The sequence below is a fragment of the Cicer arietinum genome, chromosome 5, assembly GCF_000331145.2.
Source record: "Cicer arietinum cultivar CDC Frontier isolate Library 1 chromosome 5, Cicar.CDCFrontier_v2.0, whole genome shotgun sequence".
NCBI lineage: Eukaryota > Viridiplantae > Streptophyta > Magnoliopsida > Fabales > Fabaceae > Cicer > Cicer arietinum.
Window position 1 is genome coordinate 26,981,009 of NC_021164.2, and position 6,473 is coordinate 26,987,481.

The window sequence follows — 6,473 nt, forward strand, 5'->3', positions numbered from 1 at the left end:
TTTTCTTATAGTGTGAGTTATTATTATTATTATCAACTTTCTTAGAAGCAACTACTCAAGTTTCAATCTTTTGTATCCAGCCCGATAGTGGTTTAGTTCCTTCTTCAAGCTGGGCTTGCCAAGTTGTTTGGAGAAGGCTAGGCTTGTAGGGTCAAGGTGGTTAGTTCCTCAAAAGTCTGGGGTTGTCAAGCTGTTTAGGAAGAATGACTTGGATGGTTTGGTGCTTTGTAAATCAAGGTATTTGAATTAGTGGATTAAAGCCTTTTGAATGAGGGGACTCGATGTAGCCAAGTTAGTTGTAATCTCAATTGTTGAGGCTGAATACTTTTCAGCAGCTGGCTGCAGTTCTCAACTACTTTGGATGAATCATCAACTTGAAGACTACAAAATCCTAGAATCCAACATTCTCGTCTATTGCGACAACACTTCTGCCTTTTATCTAACCAAAAACCATATCTTACATTCTAGAGCTAAACACATTGAGATCAAACACCACTTGATTATGGACGTTGTTCAAAGAGAGGTATTAAACATTCAGTTTGTTGATACTTAGGGGTGGGAATAGGCCAGGCTAGGCCAGGCTTTGAAAGGCCTGAGCCTGGCCTACAATGAATTTTTGAGGCCTACGGCCTATGATAGGCTTTTTTTTCGGCCTGAGTCTGGCCTGGCCTGTAAGCCTATTTAAAAGCCTTATTCACATTAAAATTAATTTTTCTAACAAAATAATTTTTAAAAAAATATGAAACAAACACCCTTTAAACTCTAAAAAAATGATTTTTGGTTTAAAAGAATAAATTTTTTATTAAAACAAACGCACCCATTATTATCTCTCAAACAAATGGTCTCAAACAAACTCAGATTATTACATCTCAAACAAATCCTCTCGTGCAACATCATATTTAGTAATAATAATATATATATATATATATACAAAGGTAATAAATAAACAATTATCTATAGCTACATGATGCTCTACACATATCGATTTATATGATTCTCCATATACCAATACTAATGTGTATATGTATATATATATTAAATAAAAAAATAATTTTTCTAACAAAATAATTTTTTAAAAAATATGAAACAAACACCCTTTAAACTCTAAAAAAATGATTTTTGGTTTAAAAGAATAAATTTTTTATTAAAACATGCGCCCATTATTATGTCTCAAACAAACTCAGATTATTACCTCTCAAACAAATCCTCTCATGCAACATGTAATTATATATATATATATAAAGGTAATAAATAAACAATTATCTATAGCTACATGATGCTCTACACATATCGATTTATATGATTCTCCATATACCAATACTAATGTGTATATGTATATATATATTAAATAAAAAAATAATTTTTCTAACAAAATAAGTTTTTAAAAATATGAAACAAATACCTTTTAAACCCTTAAAAATAGTTTTTAGTTTAAAAGAATAAATTTTTTATTGAAACAAACAACTCAGAATATTATTATCTCTATTATTATCTCTCAAACAACTCAGAATATTAACTCTAAACAAATCCTCTCAAACAACTGAGAATATTACCTCTCAAACAAACTCATATTCAGTAATAATAAACAATTAGGGTTTTTAAATTTATATACTAATAATATATATAAAGATAACAAATAAATAGTATTGGTTTTTATAAAATATAAAGTAACAAATAAATAATATCGGTTTTTATAAAAAATATGTTGTTTTCATACATGTTTGTTGGAGTGAGTGCAATGGAAATTAGAAGAAGAAAAAATAGAGAATGGAATACATATAAAATATATATAGGCCGGCCTGTCAGGCCTAATAGGCTTTTTTACAAGCCTGAGTCTGACCTATTTACATAAATAGACTTTAAAAACAGTTTGAGCCTGACCTTTTTATTAAACAGGCCAGGTCATAGGCCCCTGTCGGACGGCCTAGCCTATTCCCATCCCTATCGACACTGAACACCAATGGGCTGACATTTTCACCAAACCACCACCCAAAAATAGGTTTGACTTCATTAAGAAAAACTTAAACCTTACATTCATACCTGATTGATGTTGTGATCACATCAAAGTAGTTTAGTTTTACACTAGTTATTATCTTTTCTTGTGTTATGTAATATTTATTTTATTCCAAAACAAAAAACAAAAAACAAAAACAAAATATGAAAGAAAAAAAAAGGAAAAAGGAGAGAGACAAAGTTTCACTTTCAAGTCTTTTTGTCTAATGACAAAAGGGGGAGAAATATATTTAATATGGGGAAGAAAATGATACCAAGACTTATAGAGAGCCCTAAGTTTGGGAGAGCCAAAGAAATATAAAGAAAAATTGTTATAAAAAATACAAGTTTTGTCATCATCAAAAAGAGGGAGATTGTTGGAACTAAGTTGGTTTTACATTTAGATTTTTTATGATAACAAAATTATATTATGAAAATAATATATTTGACTTCAAAGAGTATGAAAGAAGGTTCATGTTTTTGAAGAAAATATCAAATAAGATTTGATTCAAATTTATAATTGAAGAAAATATAAAATAAAGATTTAGTTCAAATTTATAGTTGAAGAAAATCTAAAATAAGATTTGAGTCAAATTTATAATTGATGAAAATCTAAAATAAGATTTGATTCATATTTATAATTGAATAAAATCTTTGACCAAGTTGAAAAGAAAATATGGTCAAAATTTGAAGAAGATTTGATCATGATTTAAAGAAGAGTTTATTTGAAGAATTTACAAACTCAATCTTCACAAAATAGGAACAAAATCAATTTGAAGAATTTAAAAACTCAATCTACACAAAATAGAAATAGAATCAAATATGAAGAATTTACAAACTCAATCTAAACAAGATACAACTCGGAATTAAATAAGGACTAAATTGAAGCCCAAATTTTCACTATAAATAGACATTCAAGGCTGAAGGAGAAAAGTATCGAAAAGCAGAAAATAGTAGAAGAACTCAAGCTCAAAGATCTCAATTCATCTTAGAGTTTAAAGAGAGAAACACTTGTTTAGGTTATAAATATTTCTTGAGTGTTCTTTTCTTAGAGTGTGAGAGTTATTAATGTTATCAGCTTTGTTAGAAGCAACTACTCAAGGTTCAATCTTTTGTATCCAGCACGATAGTGGTTTAGTTTCTTCTTCAATCTGGAGTTGTGAGGTTGTTAGGAGAAGACATGGCTTGTAGGGTCAAGGTTGTTAGTTCCTTAAAAGTAAGGGGTTGTCAGGCTGTTTGGGAAGACTGGCTTGGAGGGTCAGGTGCTTTGTAATTCAAGGTATTTGAATTAGTGGATTAAAGCCTCCCAACTGAAGGGACTGGATGTAACCAAGTAAGTGGTGAACCATGATGAATATACGTGTCAAATTATTTATGCTTTCATTGTTTACTGCTTCTGAATTCGATTGCTTCTTATATAAGTAATTCATAAAAACCAACCAACCTTCATCAAATTAGCAAAAAGATATCAACTTTATTAAACATAATTCAACCCCCCTTCTATTGATTGCACCTTCACTAGCCACTAGAGAAAATATGTATGTGAAATGAATACTTTCTTGTTGAATATAACCTTATGCAACCAGTCTGACCTTGTTTATGACATCTTCTCCCTTTTCATTTAACTTGTTTCTAAAAATTCTCTTGATTCCAATAATGTTTTTCTTTGGTTTGGGTACTAGATCCCAAACATCATTCCTTTTAAATTCATTCAACTCTTCTTGCGTTGCAATGATCTATCTGTAATCTGTCAGTGCTTCATCAACAAAGGTAGGTTAAATTGGTGATAGTAGACAAAACAAGGTTATGTCCTTTAGTGTTGATCAAGTCTTTAGAGGATTATTGTAATTTCCAATAATCAATGTTTAATGATGAGATGACTTGTACTTCCATCCAATTTTGACTTATGATGTTTTGTCATCTTCCTCTAATTTACTTGCATCCTCTGATTGTTTGGGTTCTTTTGGTTTGTCTGAATTTGCTTACTCTAGTTCCAGTAAACTTGCAGTATCCTCAACTTGCTTTGACTTTATAAGTTCAAATTGTTTGTCATCAATTTTACCATGTATTGACTCCTCCACAATATGAATTTCCATATTGAACACTCTATAAGCTTTTGAACTTTCAAAGTATCCTAGAATGGTACACTTTTGTGAGCGAGGATCAAACTTTCCAAGGTTGTCTTTAGTGTTTAACATATAATAAATACCACTAAATTGCTTAAAGTAAGAGATATTTGGCTTTTTACCTTTCCGTAATTCATATGGTGTTTTATTCAATATTGGCCTAATTAAAATTCTATTATGAATATAGCATGCAGTGTTAATTGCCTCTGCCCATAAATATTTTGCAACATCCATCTCGTTTAACATGGTTCTAGCCATTTCTTGAAGGGTCTATTCTTTCTTTCTACAGTTCCATTTTGTCGTGGTGTTCTAGGAGAACAGAAGTTGTGTGAGATTCCACTCTCATAAGAAAAAATTTCTCATCTATGAATGAGTTTATTGAATTATTTTTATCATCTATGTGCTTAATGAGTTTAAAGAATTATTTTTATCATCTATGTGTTTAATGCTTTTTATTGCATGATCAATTTTAAACTGTTATATGATTCGTATTTTGAAACGGAAGTGAACTTTACCAATGTTGGAGATGACAAATATATGATATTGTAGTCTAGGGATAGATGTAGATCATGAAATCAATTGAATTATTTGCAGAGACAATAGTTTAATAAGAAAATTCTTGTACTATAAAGCATAATTCCAATCTTAAATCCATTAAGGAATTAGGGGTTACTTTGGAATTAAAGGTTATGCCACTAAGACAAGAATAATAAAGAGAATACAATAATAGTTTAATAAATGAATTTTTTAACTAAGATTAAATTAGAGACCAAAGTTGGATTCAAAGTGAAACTCATCCTTGATATTTTTCTTATTATAAAAGTTCAATTCTATTACTCATGTTAGTTTCAAATTTCATTTCAATCAATTCAAAAACTTTTTGTTCAATTTTAGTAATCAAAGACAGTTCGATAGTACTCACGATTTGTTTAACCTTGTATGTGAGACTAGTCCTCAACTAAACATCTTTTTGATCCAAAAATCGAAAAAATTGCAAATGCAAATTGATAGGTTGTTCAAGAAATGAGGCAAAGGGAAATATAGTTTAGTAGGAAAAGAAAAGGATATGGGATAATTCTTCATAACCATGAGTTGAAAGAGGATATGGGATAATTCTTCACCACCACATGAACGTACCCTCAACGAGTATGGGAATCTAGATAGAAACTATGCTCGATTGACCATCCATAACCAACCGGTTACAGTTAACAAGTATGAAATAAGTCCCTCTATGTACCTAGAGTTGAAAGAGATTCATTTTTCCAATAAATGTAACACCCTAAATTTTATAATAAACTATTTTATTAGTTAAGTACGATTTTAAATAATTAATTTAATGTTAAAATTATTTTAGAATATATGATGATAAATTTTCTGACTAATTTTTCGTTATATAGATGATTTATATGATGTGCTAGTTTTATAAATATTAGATTACATGAGCGATATAAATAATAAATATTATATTTTATTCTTTGATCTATTTTTTAAAAATAATAGTATTTTAGTGTAATATATATTTATATATTAAAAAAAAGATTTTATACGATTTTACGTGTATACAAGTGTACCCAATTAATGTAATACTTTTTTGTGCGCTTGACTGATATTAAGTATGCACGTAGTTATATTTCAATTATTTATCACTATTTTCTATTTTTAGTTATTTTTTATAAATAATTATCTTGAGATAGTAGTGATATTGTGTTTGATTTCCTTTATTTTTATATACTTATTACGTCATTGTGATTTTATATATATTTATTAAGATTTAGTAATTAATATATAGTGTTATTTATAATTTCGACTATTCTCTAATGAGGGTAATATTTATTTATAATTTTATATATATTTATAATTTCGACTATTCACTAATGAGGGTAATATTTTAATTTGAGTATTTGGAAAAATAAGTATTATTATAGGGATTATTTTGAATATGAGAGTTTTGGTTATTAATGTATTTTAAAAGATTAATTATTTTTATTTATAAATTATTAGTTTTGAAATATTAATAATGTTTTATTAATGAAATTGTGTTTTAAAAAATATAAAATTAAACTAGTAAAACCTAAAAGGAGACCATTGATTTCCTTTATTTTTATATACTTATTACGTCATTGTGATTTTATATATATTTATTAAGATTTAGTAATTAATATAAAGTGTTGATTTATATTTATTTGTTTTACAATTTCGACTATTCTCTAATGATTGTAATATTTTAATTTGAGTATTTGGAAAAATAAGTATTATTATAGGGATTATTTTGAATATGAGAGTTTTGGTTATTAATGTATTTTAAAAGATTAATTATTTTATTTTATAAATTATTAGTTTTGAAATATTAATAAT